Below are 16973 nucleotides of genomic sequence, written 5' to 3'. Positions count from 1 at the left end.
CTCCGTAGGGAGGTCGGGTGAAGAGAGTTGAGCTGAAAGGTACCCCTCACTGACCTTACCATTTCACCCACGGCCTTTGGGGCTCTATATAAACTCCATTTCATGCTCATTCTTGGAGACACGAATTCCTCCTCCTCTTTCTCTCTCTCTCTCTCTCTCTCTCTCTCTCTCTCTCTCTCTCTCTCTCTCTCTCTCTCTCTCTCTCTCTCTCTCTCTCTCTCTCTCTCCTCTCTCTGTTATGGTAGAACACAACTTTGATTATACCTTGAGTAAACCTTTTCGGGGTGCAACCTCAAAGGTTGGGCTGACTAATCTTGGGGTGAAGACACTTTTAGAACCCGTATTGCACAATTCGGGGTGTCTAAATACCATAAAGAAAGTACTTCATGTACATTTCAGCCTCTAAAGAAATACTGTGATTACAACGATGGTGCGGAGTGCGTGCGGATCCCTCAATGGTTTACAACAAGTTTAAGGTATTTATTATTTTCTACTATGGCTACCGACAACACTAAAGTAGTCAACACAACTGGTTGGAAAAGAGACCAACATGAAGGACTCGCAAGCGTAAGTACACATAAGAAAGTCACCGAGAACAGCACTCCTCTTCCATCTTTGCAAGCTTCACAACCACCAACCGGGGGAAAGTCGATTTTGACAAAATCGAGCGGTTCAAAGGTGAGAACTTTAAACGTTGAAGCAAATGCTATATTTTGCACTTATGGAAGTTGGGATAGCATTTGTGTTGAGTGAACCCCAACTTGATAAGTCGGGTGATCCTACCGTCGATCGAAAGGATCGAATGGTTCACTGCAGATTTCAAATGTAAGAATCGCATTCTAAATGCGTTGTCAAATGAGTTATACAATGTGTATAGCTCTTTTGAATTTGCTTATGAAATCGGGAGGCATTAGTCAAGAAGTATACTCTTGAGGATGCCGGTAACTTAAGGTTTGTGGTTGAAACCTTTCTGGGAGTTTACGATGGTCGATGGGATTAGCATCTCCGACCAAGTAAACAAGTATCAAGTGTTGGTGGGGGAATCGGCAAAAGAGAATATCATTACGCCGGATGCCTTTGTGACCAGTGCCTTGCATAAGCTTCCTTCCTCTTGGAAGGAAAAGAGGAACAATATGAGAGTAATGAGAGCCAACAAACCTATTTGATTGATTTATTGCATGGAGGTGGTGCCTTGGATTATTAACTGGAGGGTGATGGGGAAGAGTGAGGAAAAGAGTTGTGGCCATAAGGAAGAAATTGCTTACCTTAGAAACCAGTTCCTCTACCTAGTGGTGGAAGAAAGCGGGGGAAGAAGATGAGGAAAGGTCCCTTCACCTACCTATATAATTTAGTGTAGGATATGGGGTAAGTGTTTTGTCACATCCACCCAGCTGGTATCCTATCTAGCATACCCGGGTGTGTGATCCATAGCCCGGAAGATCAAGTATCAAGGAAATCATCCTCCCACATAAGCTAATAACATAATCATGGATGTATCGAAGATCAAGTATCAAGGAGTAGTAGGATGGTTAGGAATGCAGCTTCCAGTTGGAGAGGTCATGGGTTCAACTCCTACCGGCGGCATATTTAATATCCCTATCCCTATATATAAAGCGCCTTTGTACCAAAAAAAAAAGAAAAAAAAATAATCATGAACGAGATATAATCAATGTATAATATAATAATCAAGAGATCCAAAATAAGGAAAGAATAAGATCATAAAATATTAGAGAGCAAAAGATATGAGATAAGTATCAAATCAAAGGAGTAGAGTGAGGTGGAATCTCACTCCATAAGTGCTGTGGAAAGTAGCTAAAAAGAAGGAAAGATATTACAACTGTTCTCAAAATGGAAGTAACAAAACAAAACTAAAGAGTTTTCAACTTTATAAAGAATGTCTTTATAAGTGTAGACCTACCGAAATCGAGCACGGACGCTTCCACTCCACGGTCCGGGCTAATCATAGTACGAAGCATGATCACACGAGGGATCTTCACCGTAATCGTCAGTAAATCGCTATTACCTTGCGTGAAGTATACCTCTTCACCTTGCACTTCCTCATATGGACCAGTCGTAATACTCATAACTTTGAAGAGAAGTCTAACAAAAGATATTAGTACAAAAGGAGTGAGTTTCAAAGTAACTCAATAGGCAAGTTAAATCTACAATAACATAAATAGCACGATTACAAAGCATAACATGATGCAATATGATATGAAACAGATGATTTATGTATAATTCTAACTCTATGTATGCTGGTCTCTACTGGCAGACATGCTTTAAGTCATAGCACCGTACTTCTTTAGGAGGGTCTCATCACACAACGCCGATTGGTAGTGGGTCCTACATCCCTCGAGACAATCCATGGCTGAGGGGTATAGGTCACACCGCTCTCACACGTCACCATTAGTCTAAATACTTGGCGCATGTCAAGGTTAAGCCTAGCCAAATGCAAGTGTTCTACTTAGTTACATCAAGTCGGATCTAGATATGTCCATTCCTCGCCCCCACGGTGATCCTTTCCGGTATCCTTCACACTAGAGTCCTCATAGTCCCTGACTACGGACTCATTAACCCTATTGGTCATCCAAAAATGGTAAACGGGAAGCTCTCACGTCCTCTCACGGAATGGTTACCGGTCTTGAGTGCCCGTGAGCCCAAATCTATCCATTTGCAACCCTACCAATAAATGACCTCTTGCGAGTATCCACAATGTGATTCTTGTCCTCTCACGGATTGGTTACCGGTCTTGAGCACCCATCAATCCCCATTGCTACCATGGGTCGTTCGGTCTCAATACCCTTCTGATTCGGGTCTGATATAATGGGGACATCCTGGCCAAACACTGCTAGACAACCCTAGGTATGGCAACCAATAGTTTGGGAAGGTGTCAATGGGCACCCCCGGAAACATCCCATACTATTTCCGTTGATGTCCAAGGATAGAAGTGTCAAAAGGACACCTCTCAGTCCCAAACCATACCTAATTAGGCACATTCTCAAATCACTCATATCATACACACTTCCAGTAATTCATCATATAGAACATATACAATGACATGATCAATCTCATATACAAATAACAATAAAAGATATTCATAAACAAAAGATTACATATGTGTAATGCTACTGTAGTTGAAGTACTTGCATCAGTGGTATAGCAACAAGAGAATACATTCATGGTAATGAATCCAAAAGAATCCAAATATAGAAACTAAGATTCACGCAATCTATGTAATTATAGAAGTAACTGTCCTTACCTTATATAACTTCGAAGAATATCCCAAGAATCAAGGAGAGTGGTTCCAAACTTTGTAAGAAGATCCTAAACAATCATAGATACCTTATTAGGAAAGAGGTCTAAGAGATAGAAGGTCAAACCATTCAAAACAGACCAAACACAAAGCTACTGACTTGCTTGGTTGATTGGTTGGTCTACTGACCCAGTCGACCAACTGAGTCAGTACCAGATAGAAATGATGTTTCTGATCCGAAACTTGATTTACATGATTCGAAACATCACCAAATTTGAAGGGGATTACTATAATTGTGTTCTAACACTAAAGAGCAAGACTAGACACTAACAATGATCAAAACATAAAGGTACTAAATAGGAAACAAAACTTTCTATAAAAGTAACAATTAGGGTTTTTGATGAAAATGTAGTATGATCATGAAGGAAAACCAGAGATTGGGGGATTATCATTATAGTAAAGAAATAACAGAGGTTATACACTAATTTACAAAGAAAACAGATCTAATCATGCTTAAGAATCAAATTGAAGATTGAATCAAAGAAGAGGATCATAGCTTTATGAAAAACTTGCAAGATTAAGGTTAAGATCACTATGATGATCATAAAACCTTAAGCATAATAAGGAATTAGTGAAGAGATGGTTGCTAACAGAGAATGCAGCATCATCTTCACTGTCTCAAACAATAAGAATTAGAAAATTAGAGATGAAGAAGAAGATGAGAGGATAGACAAACCTTAGATGCAAGAAGAAGAAGAATTGCTTGAGTTCTTGCAAGAATGTCACCAAGGATGCAAAATAGAAGCTTGGAATGGAGTCTTTACACGTTCAGAGGGCTTAGGAGGTAGAGGAGACAAAGAGAACTCGTAGACAACAATATATAGAGCAACCAAGACCTAAACAGCAAAACAGATCAGGTTGGTCGATTGGCCCAATCGACCAAGCAGGACAGCAAGGCCAAGACAAGGATTTGAAGGACCAAACCCAAACCAAACTTATAGAGCATCTCCACACACATCATATGACTTACCTAGTATGTAGAAACGCCTTTGAACCAAATCAAATAATACTCCAAGTCCATCAACTAATCTCATCTTCAACTAGATGCAGTTTCCTTTTCAATTCTGAACAAGTTTTCTTCTATCCCTGTAGTCTCTTATTGACTCTCTCTATAAGCCCCAAATAGATTGTTGCTTGAGCTTACCACTGAATAATGGGATATCCAAGTATAGATAAAGTTCAGAAGTGGGAGTCATATTGAACTTTTCAGCTATGTGTTTTTTGATTATGTTGGAAGAGCTCTTGTTGTAGTGTGCTCTTGTTTTTTGTGCATTGAGAACTTGACCCGAAGCCATACAATACTTGTTGATGATTTTTCGGAAGTTTGATACTTCCCTATAATTAGCTTGGCCAAACAAGATGAGGTCATCAGCAAAAGCCAGGTGAGATAGACTTTCTCCCCCCTTACAGAGTTTAATTCCTTTAAGTTTCTTTTTTAATCTAGCTTCTTCCAAATGACTGGATAGAACTTCAGCACATAATACAAATACATAAGAAGATAGAGGGTCCCCCTGCCTTAGACCCCTTTCGGGCTTGAAGAAATCAGATGGATTTCCATTGATAAGGATCGAGAATTGTGGAGTAGTAATGCAAAACATAATCCATTTGATCCAGTTTGGTGGAAAACCATAAGCTTGAAGGACTTGTTCAATGAAAATCCACTCGAGCCTATCATATGCCTTACTCATATCAAGTTTGATAGCCATTATGCCTCTTTTCCCTTTCTTTCTTTGATTGATCTTATGCATGACTTCATGACCAATCAGGATGTTATCCTGAATATGTCTCCCCTTGATGAATCCATTTTGATTGAAGGATATGATTTTTGAAAGGATATGTTTGATCCTATTGACCCTGATCTTGGTGATGACCTTATAGCTTACATTGCATAGGCTAATAGGTCTATAATCATTCACCGAGGAAGGGACGTCAACTTTGGGGATAAGAGATATGAAGTTTGATTGATAGTAGATGTGAAGGTGGCTGTACTAAAGAAGTTCTTGACATGATCAATGATCTCTTTTTTGCAGATGTTCCAAGTAGCATGATAGAAACCACTAGAAAATCTATCAGGTCCCAGAGCTTTTTGACTTGGAATACTGAATATGGTGGATTGAATTTCTTCATCAAGTGAAGGGGAATTAAGAAAGCTGATGTGTTCTTCATAGATCCTTCCTCTAATAGGGTCAAGATAAGAATCATCAAAGGTGGATTTGGAGGATTTAAAGACAGATTTAAAATGATGAAGGCTGATTCAATGCTGCTAGGATCATTATGGCATATTCAATTATAGTTTAGAGATCTGATCCTATTTCAGGCTCTTCTTTTCATGGTTGTGATGGGAAAATACTTTGTAATTCTCCAGATTGGAGCCATTGAACTCTAGATTTTTGAAACCATTTCTGGTCAATTTGATTGAGAGTCAATCTAAGTGCTGCCAACAATTTGTTTTCAGTACATTCCCAATGTAAATCTCTAAGATGAGAAGGACATTTCATAAGGAGATCAATGTCCTTTCTAATTTGAGATTCTTTTTTATGTAGGTCTCCAATATGAGACCAGTTCCACTTTTTAAGATGCTGTTGGAGGTGGATAAGCTTTGAATGAAGAATACGAGATGGAGACCCCTTGAAATCAACTTTCCAGTGCTCAAAGATGACATTTAAGAATGTAGGTTCAAGGGTCCAAAATTTTTTTAATCTGAAAGGTATTTTGTTTTTGAGAATGGGAGGATCAACATGAAGAATCAAAGCAACATGGTCTGATTTTATGACCGTAAGGTGTTGAGTGTAGGCTTCAGAAAACAAACTAATCCAAGAAGGGTTAGCCATGATGTATCAAGGATGCCTTCAACTCTCCTTTTCCCTTTTTGTTTGTTGCACCAAGTGTTTTGGGACCATGGGCTTGGAGAGTACAAAGATTTGCTTCAAAAGAAAAATTTTGAAAATTGGTAGTTCTATGATTTTTAAAGTCAAACCTCCCAGCTTATCATCACTCAATAGATAAGAGTTCCAGTCTCCCCCAAGAATCCATGCATGCTCCACAAATTGTGCTAAATTATGAAGAGTTAGCCATTGATATTTCCTAATGTTAGCATAGGCACTCAAGTAAAGGAAAGTCATGGTGTGAATACACCACTCAGATGACTACAAAACATTAACACTGACATCAGTAGACCAGCACCATGTTGAGGTGGGACAGCAAGATGAGAATCAAAACCTAACTTCCTACAAAAGGTTCTAATGCAAATAGAAGAACTTTTAATTTCAGAAAGAAAAACAAGTGATGGCCTCAGATTTCTGATGTTGACTTTGATTTCCTTTTGTGTCAAGGATAGGCCAAGTCCTCGACAATTCAAACAAAATGCAATCATTGCTTCTTGGATGGCAGTTGCTAGTCTGCCATCACCACTTCAGAATCAGATTGTAAAATTTTCTGTTTTTTCAGATCCAAACCAGTAATCTCAGAGCTTTCACCAATCTCTTTGGTAGTGCATTTTCTTTTGTGGGGAATGAGAGTGTTGTAGCTTTGAATATGTGTGGAATCAGTATTCAAACATTGAGCCTGTATGCTAGTATTTCTGTTGGTAACAGAGTTTGAATCTGGAGCAGTAACTGAAAGATTATGTTGTTGAACCTGTTGGAGCATCCAATGAAAGTGCTGAATGATTGGAGTAATATCTGGGGAATAAGGATTGAGTGGACTATTAGCTTGATTAGCAGATGGGGGGGGGGGGCTAATGTAAGATTGGTTTATGGCTGAGTATATGCAGTGGGTTGTGAAATAGAAAACTCCATCTCCTCGAATTCAGGGGTGTTATGAGTGTTAGGCTGCTCTGTGATTTGAAAGGCCGAATGATGTTGATTGGAATTGGATCATTCAAAGTGTGATAATGAGTGTTTTCAAGGTTAAAGGTGTGGGTCATCCATAAGAAAGTTTTCAGAATACACAGTTGTCTTTCCTTGGTGTAAGAAGCTTCTATGGGTGGTGGATTAGGAATGCCTTCAAGATCAGTGGGATTGAAAGGGATAGATCCAAGGAAAAGGTCATCATAGATTTTATGGATTTCTCCCAATAAACTTGATCTTCTAGCGGGAATAGCAGGTTTAGGTAAAAGAAGCCTAAGGTTGTCTGCTTCCCTATTAGAAGAGATGGACTGAATCAACCTATCGTAAGTTTTAAAGGGACAATCACAAGCTTTGTGGCCAATTCTAATGCAGTTTTGGAAAATGTTTGAAGGAAGATACTCAAAGCTAAAGTAAATCACCTAATGCTTGTTTGGAGTAATCTCAAAAATCACTGACATGACAAGATCAAGGCTCAGTGGGATGGCAATTCTAGCTGCTGGAAGATTGTTAGAAGCAACAGGACCATCAGGGTTTTCAATTTCAAAGACATGTACAACTGTGGAGAATAGATCATGAAGGATCTCATTCTTATGTAAACTCCAGTGCAGGTTTGTGATTTGTACCCACATGATACCGAAAGGAAAGGGGGAAATGTTGGCTAGAATGGATTGATCCCAAGGTTGCATGAAAACTACATGGTTCTTGTAATACCAAGGTTGAGAAAACAAAACCACATTCATATCTCTGGCACGAGCAAATTTGATGATGAATCTATCAAGGGCCAATGAGATGGAACCACACAGATTTAGTTTCCATCCTCATGGACCCCAACTCGAATAAGTCATGTGAACCCACCCAATGATAGTATATTTGAGGTCTTGCTACACTTCATTGAGTTGTTGTGACGAAAGAGAGACTTTGTGAATAGGGCGAACAGGAAGGTCTAATTTCGCAGCAAAGTCAGCTGCTAATCTCTCAGCTGAAGGGTCATTTGGGAGAAAATTGAGAGAATCAGAGTGGAGGTGGGAGGAGGATTGAGCAGGGGATGGGTTTGCCATACTAGCCTCAGCCACAGAGTACCTGAACACAATTTTACTAACACTAATCGTGTCGAACACCTGATGTAGGTTTCCTATGGGATAAGGTAAACAAAACCATCTTCGAAGATATATAGACGAAGAGTAGAAGAAATAGCCAATGAGTCTGGACGGGAAAGAATCATGGAGAGATTAGAAGATGAGAACTGCGGGAAAGTAGACCTAATGAAAGCCTATCGCCGTCAGGGAAAGGTAGAGAGCAGCAGGTAGAGGGGAAGACAAAGAGTTTTCGGGAAGAAAATGAGATAAGGCTAATAGAAGAGGGAGGGTTTCTAGGGTAAATCATGCTCAAATATCATATCGAGCCCCACAAGCAAAAACATGCACAGATCATCGCAGATAAACCAAGTTTCAAGAAAGCATTTTTCATGCAACCAATAAAAATGATTTGAAATAAATGCAGAAATAAACACAAGTGAAAAGCAGCAACCATCAATCAAAATAATGAAGAGAAATTATGCTGTTAAAATTGGGGAAAACCAGAGAAAAGGAGAGAGAAGCACCAACCTCGAACAAAGTGGATCCATAGCCAATGGGGAAAAGGTATAAAGATCCCTACCTAGGCAGTTGAGTTTCACGTGAAGAGAAATGTTCTCGATCCGAAAGAGATCAAGGCAAGTCATAATAGAGAGCACTGGAAATGAACAAAAAGGTCTCCATCATAGCTGAAACTACTACCAGGAGGGAAATCCAACCACCTCAATCAGCCAACTTGCCGAATTGCGAAATCCAGATCTTCGAGCTCGGGAAAAGAGGAAAGACATAAGAACAAGCAGAATCAAACCCTTAAAGACCAAAAGATATCTCAAACGATCTCCATAAAGAAGGAAAACATGAATCCAACTCTACGAAACCCTATTTTCCCCTCTCGTTTCCTCCGCGGATTGAACAAGTATGCACAAACTTTGGCTCCAAAAAAAGAGAAAAAAAGTTTGACAAGTTTGAAAACGTAGCGGTCACTTGATAACTTGAAGAAAAAAAGCTTCTTTACAAGTTCAAGACCAAACCTCTATAAAGGTATCACTTAAATTATAAATTATCTATATGGAAGTGGAATTTGATTAGTGAACATGGAATTTTCTAAAGAAGAAATTTAATAAATTGTCATGCAATTTAAGAAACCCTGTCCCCTTTCTAAAATCGGTAAATTTTCTTGCTTTATTTATGTTATTCTTCATTTTTTATTTTTTAAATTGAGACCCAATCTTAACAAACCAAAGAATTACCATCATTAAGAATTGATTGCTCGTGTTATATATTTTATTTTCTATTGCTACAAAACTCTCCAATGTACAGTAAAGCAAACTAGGCTCTGTTAGCACCTCTTAGATTTTATAGCCGAACTATTTTGTACTTTAAAGGATTTATGTTAAAAATGAATAACGAATAAAATAAAATAAAAAAAAAAATATTTAAAAGAATATATAAACATCAAAGATTTTCGGTCATAATATAAACATCAAAAGAATTTCAATGATGCTTGCTTTATATATATTGTTTGCTATTTGGTGTAAAGCTCCTTAAGGTAAATCATTCTGCACTTGAAGTACCTCTTGGATATCAAAGTCAAAAAAATTGTATACATTGAAAAGAAAAAGAATACCTAAGCATTAGAATGACAAATAAAATGGTATAGAGATAAATTAATGACTTCGAAAGTCACAAAATAAAATGATGTTTAATATGATTATTTTTCATTTGTTTTTAAAATTTATAGTTGCCTCAAAATTGTTTTCTTTCTATTACCCCCAAAAAAAAAAATCTTTCAATTTTTTCTCCATATATCACTACGTGCATTTGCACGTTTTTTACTAGTGTGTGTGTGTGTATATATATATTTTTATTTATTTATTTATTCTGGGATCTAAGGTTCATCCGAGCCTGCTTACGTGCACCTTGACTAATTCCTCATGAGAGATTTATATAATTAATATAGGCGATGTATTTCGCTCGTGGCCTTGAGGGGATTCAAACTCTAACCTCCTATGAGGAAGCATTGGACTTTTGCCAACTAAGCATTGAATATATTCATATGTAATAGATCGTAGTTGAGGTTTTTCCTTACCTCAAAAATTTAACCATAGAGTTCTTCCTAAGAAAAAATGATTTTAACTAGATGAGTTAAATTAGCAAAAGCTTTAAGTGTTATTCTACATAAAGGTATTAGATAATACATTGTTAAGGAGAAACCAACCCTAACCGTCACTCCATCTCAAGTTGTCAATGCCAGCAAGTGTCCTACTCCATCTCAACCTTATCCATGTAAAGCATTTTTTTACCGCATCACACTATGACTCTTGTAAAGCCATAGCCACCATCTCTTATCTAGTATTTCATGTACTCTAAAACTCTACAAGAGTTGTATTACACAAAAGCCTGATGTAACTAGAACTTTACAAGTGTGTGATGACAAGAGTCCTTGAAGAATAGGAAACAAGGACTCATATTTGAGAGAGTCTTTCTATAGGTGATGTATTACAAGCATCATTGAATAAAAAAATAACTCATCCTCTCCCATGGGTGTAGGTTGCACTATCCAACTAAAGCACGTAAAAGTCTTGTGTCTCTCTTTTACTTCCTTTTATCATCTTTTTTCCTAAACCCTAATTTCACCCTACCCTAGATTCTATTATTCTATTTATGGATACATGTATTCCAATTGGGCTTAATAGGTTTAATGGTATGGACTGGACTCAAACCCTAGTACCTAGCTATACTTGTGTAAACAGAACTCTAAAGTCTTTTCTTTTTTTTTTTTGTGTGGGGGGGGGGTTTTCTTTCTCTTTCTTCTATAAAATACACACACACAAAAAAAAAAAAAAAAAAAAAAAACAACCGGGGGGGCCCCCCCCCCCCCCCGGCCCCCCACCCCCCCCCCCCCCCCAAACCAAACCCCCCCCCCCCCCCCCCCCCCCCCCCCCCCGCGCCACCCCCCGGGGGGGGCCCCCCCCCGGGGGGCAGGGGGGGGGGGGGGGGGGGGGGGGGGGGGGGGGGGGCTCTAAAGTCTAAGTGTGCTAGACTTGTGATGAACAAGGGCTCTAGTTTATATATGTAAGATGTAATACAATCACTAAATTAAGGAAGCACAATTAATTATTCCCATGGACGCGGTTGACAAAACAACCAAACCATGTAATCCCTATCTCCACCTCACTCTCACACGCCAACCACCCAACCCGCTCCCTCTCCCACACACCCACGTTTCTAACAGACACTGTACTAGCAGCAGCCTTGTTCAACTCTTCCTCTAAAAATATCCACCCCAAGATATCTTGTGGAAGTGAGTAACCAAGATATGGAAAAGCTCTGCAATCATGTGTTTTCTATGAGGAGTTATCCTACGATGAACAAGCTTACTTTTCTCCAAATTTATTTGCTGCCCGGAGCATTCTTCATATTTACTTAAAAATTCTACTAAGGCCTTGACATATATTGGAGATGAATTAGCACGAATGAAGACATCATCAACATACATTAGAAAAGAGGGAACCTCCATACCCATTGGACAAAACAAAAATTTTAGATTCCCCTTAATTATCATTGCACGTATGCCCCTACGTAGGAGTTCTTCAGCAAATAAAAATAACAAGGGCAAAATAGGGTCCCCTTGACGCAAACTGCTCTCCACTCCAAAGAAACCATCTAGCCCCCACTTAGTAAAATAGAAATTTTAGAGGTTGCCAGTAACTCATGAAGCCACCGCACCCTAAGACCCCAAACTCATCAAAATATCTAATAAAAAAATTCCGAATACAAGGTATGATAGGTGTTTTTAATGTCAAGTTTCAAACCCATCCCACCCCCTAACCAAAGTGTGCAACGTATTTGTTAATTCCAATGCAACTAAAATATTTTCAGAGATTAACTTACCTTTCTAAAAGGCTCCTTGCTCCTCTTCTTTGTCATGCTAGCTATTTAGGAAAATATTGCAAAATAAATAAATAAAACTAAATCAAAAAATCAGAAAAATTGTAAGTGGAATATCATTGAGTTTATAACTTGATTCTTAACAAAAAAAAATAATAAAATTTTCTTTCTTGGGGAGAATAATTTTTTTTCCTTCAACAAAAAAATAGTAAAATTTTTTTTTGGGTGAATAATTTTTTCTAGGAAAAAAAAAATTACACAAGCTACCTAAGAAAGAAATATGATAAGCTCTCAAAACAAAAGGTGGAATAAATTGGAAATTTCACAAGGCACCACTAGTACTACAATGAGCAAAAAAGGCCCGAAAAGACAATAAAGAGTATTCTTAGGAGTATCAACAGAAGAAGATGTTTTCATGTTTTCACTAGGGGTTCTAATTTTTGAGATTATGTTCCGATGTGAAAGCCAAATCATATTTGGAACCTGTACAAGCCAAATCCTTCTCCCACCACACCAAAAAAAAAAATCCTTTTTTGGTAAAGTGGTAGACTTCAACAGATCATTTCGGCGGCATTACTGGGGCTGTGGTTCACCCTCATCAGCAAAGACTAACCACTATGGAATGCTATGTTTGCAAGTTTTTTGAGGTATTCGTATGCCAGAATTGATTTTCTGTACAACTTTCCCTCGATTAAATTCCGTCCTCTTAAAATTCTTAGATTTGAGTTTCAATTTTGGAATCAGGAGTATTCGAATAGGAATCTTAACAAAATATCAGTTCTGTTAAATAAATTGCCAAACGTCAGAACCAAGATGGTTTTAGGGTTCAGTTTCGGTTCACTACAACATCCTCTTGACCCGAACCAAAGTTGAGCCGATTAATAAAAACCCAACAGATTTGCATCCTGCCAACCCTAGAGGTTTAGACTATAAAACGTTATGTTTTGGAACAAGGAATTAGTGTCTCATTCAACAGTATAACCCCAGCCGCTCTTGAGGAAGGAATCTGATCATCTGCATCTTCTATGGTAGCTCCCTTCATCCCTTTGGCTCCTTAATACTCACCAAGGTATGAATTCTGATTTTGTTTTGCCTCTGAAATCCCCATTTCCTTCCTCTGAGACTCACTCGCTTCCATTCTTTCATGATTCATGATCAAGGACTTTAATCATATTGATAAAATCAATGTGTTCCTTTTCATCGAAGGCAAATTAGAGAGCCTGATGAATTGAAAACTAGAACTCTGAGTTAATTTCCTCCATGGAGGTGTGGGACTAAAGATCTATTTGGTGGATGATTAGATTTTGTTCAATATATAAATTGAGTTAACTTTATAGTTGTTTTGCAGATGATTGATATGGGGCCAAAGCACTCTATCACTTGGCACATCATAAAAATAATTGACGAAGAATTCCATCTAGAAGAGTCGCCTCCCATTCCTTGTTATAACAAGGTAGTATTAGTTATTTTCATATAATTACTTCATAAGTTCCTATCTGATTTTATTCGCCATATTAGATCATACAAAGTAAGTAATTATGATATTTCTATCTCAGCAAAACAATGATACGAAAGATGGATATGGACATCGGATCAACGTTTTACCAGATGATTATAAGGTTTGTTTGTTTCCTATTCACGTAATTGATGTTTCAAAATCTAGAACATATTTTGTATGTGTGAGATAATGTTCAATAGCTTAAAAGAGAATATATTATTAAATATAAATGGCAGTAATATTTGATGTTTTTTTTCCCTCTCTAAGGAGTATGAAACAGCATTTAACTGCCACCTCTGATTAAAAATGGTAGTGTTTTGTTTGAATTTAGAGTACGTGAGGTATGTTTTAGACTTAATATTGTACTATGTTCTAGCCACTTCTTATATTAGTTTGGAGAAGTTGCCTTTGTTTTGTAGTGTTATCATAAACAAATCTGATTTTTTCTAACTAAAAGTGTTATTATTTTGTCACCAACAAGAGTGAATGTGAATCTGATTTTGTTGGTGACAGCTAGTATAGTAAAATATGTTGGTGACAATTAGAGTGATGACGTGTCCCTTTAATCGAATACATTATCCACCTTCCCCGCATTAATTGGGTCATTTCCTCCAATGAGTTTGAACTTTAAAAATTCCAAAATATTAAGTTTCCGATCGCCACTCCTTTATTTAAAATTATTTTCTGAAATCCTAGACATTCGAGATAGGGTTGGGTTGGGCTATGATACCCTAGCCGAATCATTGAAACGTCAACTGAATCCATGCTCAACTCAATCCAGACCTAATATACTCTCAACCTATGCTTGGTCATTTCAAGGGTATTCTAACCCTATCCTAGTTCTAACTGGTCTTGGTTTGGTTAGGTAAGGTTTTGCGTTAACCTTTATTAAGGTTGTTTCATCCCAAGCATCCATATACATTTGAAGAATAGTCAACCTTTATTAACTTTTGTGTAAGTGGATCAGTTGATGATATATGATTCTAAGTATACGATTGGTAATGTTTCTATGCTAGCTCACCAGTTCGAGTATATAGAGATGTTTTGTGCAACCAACTTAGACATACATGAAGAAAGAAAGAAAAAAATTCTTAAACAATTTAACTTGATTTCATTAACATTTAACTATAACTTTTTAATGGCAAGGGATGTCTTTTCAACCTAAAGGGATCTATCTAATTGATATATAGGATAACTCAAAAGGTGGCATGAATTTTGGGTAACACTTCTTGAGGGGTGGGCAGCAAAAGACCATACATAGAAAGGCAATATAACCATTTTCTTTGTGAAGAAAGAGATACTCTTGACTACTTATTCTAACTTAAGAAAACTTCTCTTTAATTAATCATATTTAATTAGTTGACAAGACTTGCAATAATTAGTAGGATCCTCTAGACCCATTGAGGGGGTTAAATATATGCCATATACATCTATTTCGGGAAAGGTTATTTCTAAGATTTGAAATTATGATTTAAACATTAAATATATGAACACTTGATCAACATAGCAAAACATGAGCTACTAACATACTGGGAGTTAGCACCATATGGGTTATCAATTCTCCCATAATTACGTGTCCAGTTTCAAGAAATTTGACTTTACCAAAAAAGTCTAACGAAATTTATCATTTACCATTTTACCATAAAGAACACTTTTAAGTAACTTTTTGAGAAAAAATAAAACAAAATAAAAAATCGATGATTTAATTGGATTTAACTAACGGGGTATTGATTGCCGGCAATAAATGGTGCATCCAATAGAGTATGGATTGCCATCGATAAATAGTGGAACTAATGGAGTATGGACTACCATCAATAAATGTCAAATAAAAGTGAAGAAAAGAGGTAAAAATGAGGTGAGAGAGAAAGAGATGTAACAGTTTTCTGGTATAAACGAGGGACCTGTGTGTGAGGGTGGAGGTATAGATGATGGTGGAAGTCCCATATTGAGTGTTCTGTAAGATACCTAATTATTATGAGTGAAAACCTCTCTCTATGTTGGTCCAAGTAAGTTGAGAAGCTTGGAGAGCCCTACTTGCATCTCCTATAGTAGTCTTTGTTTTCTTATACCATTTTGTATTTATTTTATCTCTTAGGTGCAATGGCAACAGAAAGCAGGCAGGAGGTCAACCCCAGAATCACTGATACTAACCAAGGTGACTTCAATTTATTATTATTATTATTAATTGGAATCTTCCTTTTTTTTTTTTTTTTTTTCAATATGATGTCATTTGATGTTGTAGTCTCACTGAGTTTTGTCTCTTTGATTGTTCAGTAGGATCTTCTATAATACTCATTTTCTCTGGTTCATCATGTTCTATTTTTGGGTTCACGGACAAAGAACTTCTTTGTTATTTTTGAACTTTGAGGAAACAGCTTTCTCTTTTTCTGTTTCATTTATTTTTTTATTTTCACCTCAGCTGAAGCAAGAAACTTCCCATGTTGCATTGTGGGACAAATGTGCTGGCATCAGCATGTCTATTCCTTGCATTGGGGAGAAGATCTTTTACTTTCCCCAAGGACATATCGAACAGGTTCTGTTCTTCCTACATAAATCTTCAATAGCTAATTTAAATGTGTTCCAAATAGTAGGTTTTTGATTAATTTACTTCATACATAATTTGTTTCTAAGTACTAAAATGGGATTTCATTTAGGTTACTGCATTCACAATTGATGAACCTATCTTTGACCTTGCTGATGGAAGTCATGCCTTTAACGTACCATCGATGATGCTATGCACAATTGTTAACATCCAGTGAAAGGTATCCTTATCATGGTTTCACCAAGGCTCCAAATCTTGTTTAGTCGGATTGAAAGTGAGACTTGCCAGAATGTGTTCTGGGTTTTCAACATTGGGCTTCAACCTTGCATGTGCATGCTCCTGCATGTGTTTTTTAAAATTGAATTAGTTTTTGCTAATGTATAGGGTCAAATTTTTTTTCTTTTTATGGTTAAATAGAATAAAGTTTTTGTGCACATGTAGCTGGTCTATTAAATCCAAATCCAACCTTAATCCAAATTTATATGATTTTGTAGGTCGAAGCGAGCATGATGATCTATTTGCAGATATCACACTAATATCCGGAATGAAGGTATTGCCTTCGGCTTTGCTGAATTTGGTTTTAGTGTTAGTTTATCTAGATTTGTTATGATATTGTCTTATTGTTTATATTGTGTGTCCTTCAGCAAAAAGGCACTTAAATTGGAAGTTGTGGGTGGTCCTCAACCTCAAAGAACTAGAGTTTACTCCTACGAAAGACTGACTATATCAGATATAAGCATACAAGGTGGATTAACCATTCCAAAGAAATATGCTGAGGAATGTCTACCACCTCTGGTCAGTACTTCCA

General features: G+C 37.3%; 1 long non-coding RNA gene across 1 annotated transcript; it reads left to right on the top strand.

Annotated features, from left to right (window-relative positions):
• The first annotated feature begins 13069 nt into the window (after positions 1-13069).
• On the top strand, positions 13070-16220 carry LOC149011678 (uncharacterized). The gene is made up of 5 exons (XR_016174590.1): positions 13070-13194; positions 13474-13578; positions 13682-13744; positions 15719-15778; positions 16043-16220. It is a non-coding gene; the product is annotated as an uncharacterized LOC149011678 (long non-coding RNA).
• Positions 16221-16973: the final 753 nt, after the last annotated feature.

Source organism: Hakea prostrata, chromosome 7, assembly GCF_041222555.1.
Source record: "Hakea prostrata isolate BN-2017 chromosome 7, UWA_Hpros_2, whole genome shotgun sequence".
In the NCBI taxonomy this organism is placed as follows: domain Eukaryota; kingdom Viridiplantae; phylum Streptophyta; class Magnoliopsida; order Proteales; family Proteaceae; genus Hakea; species Hakea prostrata.
Note: the sequence above shows the minus strand (reverse complement) of the source record. Positions and strands in the feature narration are given on the sequence as shown.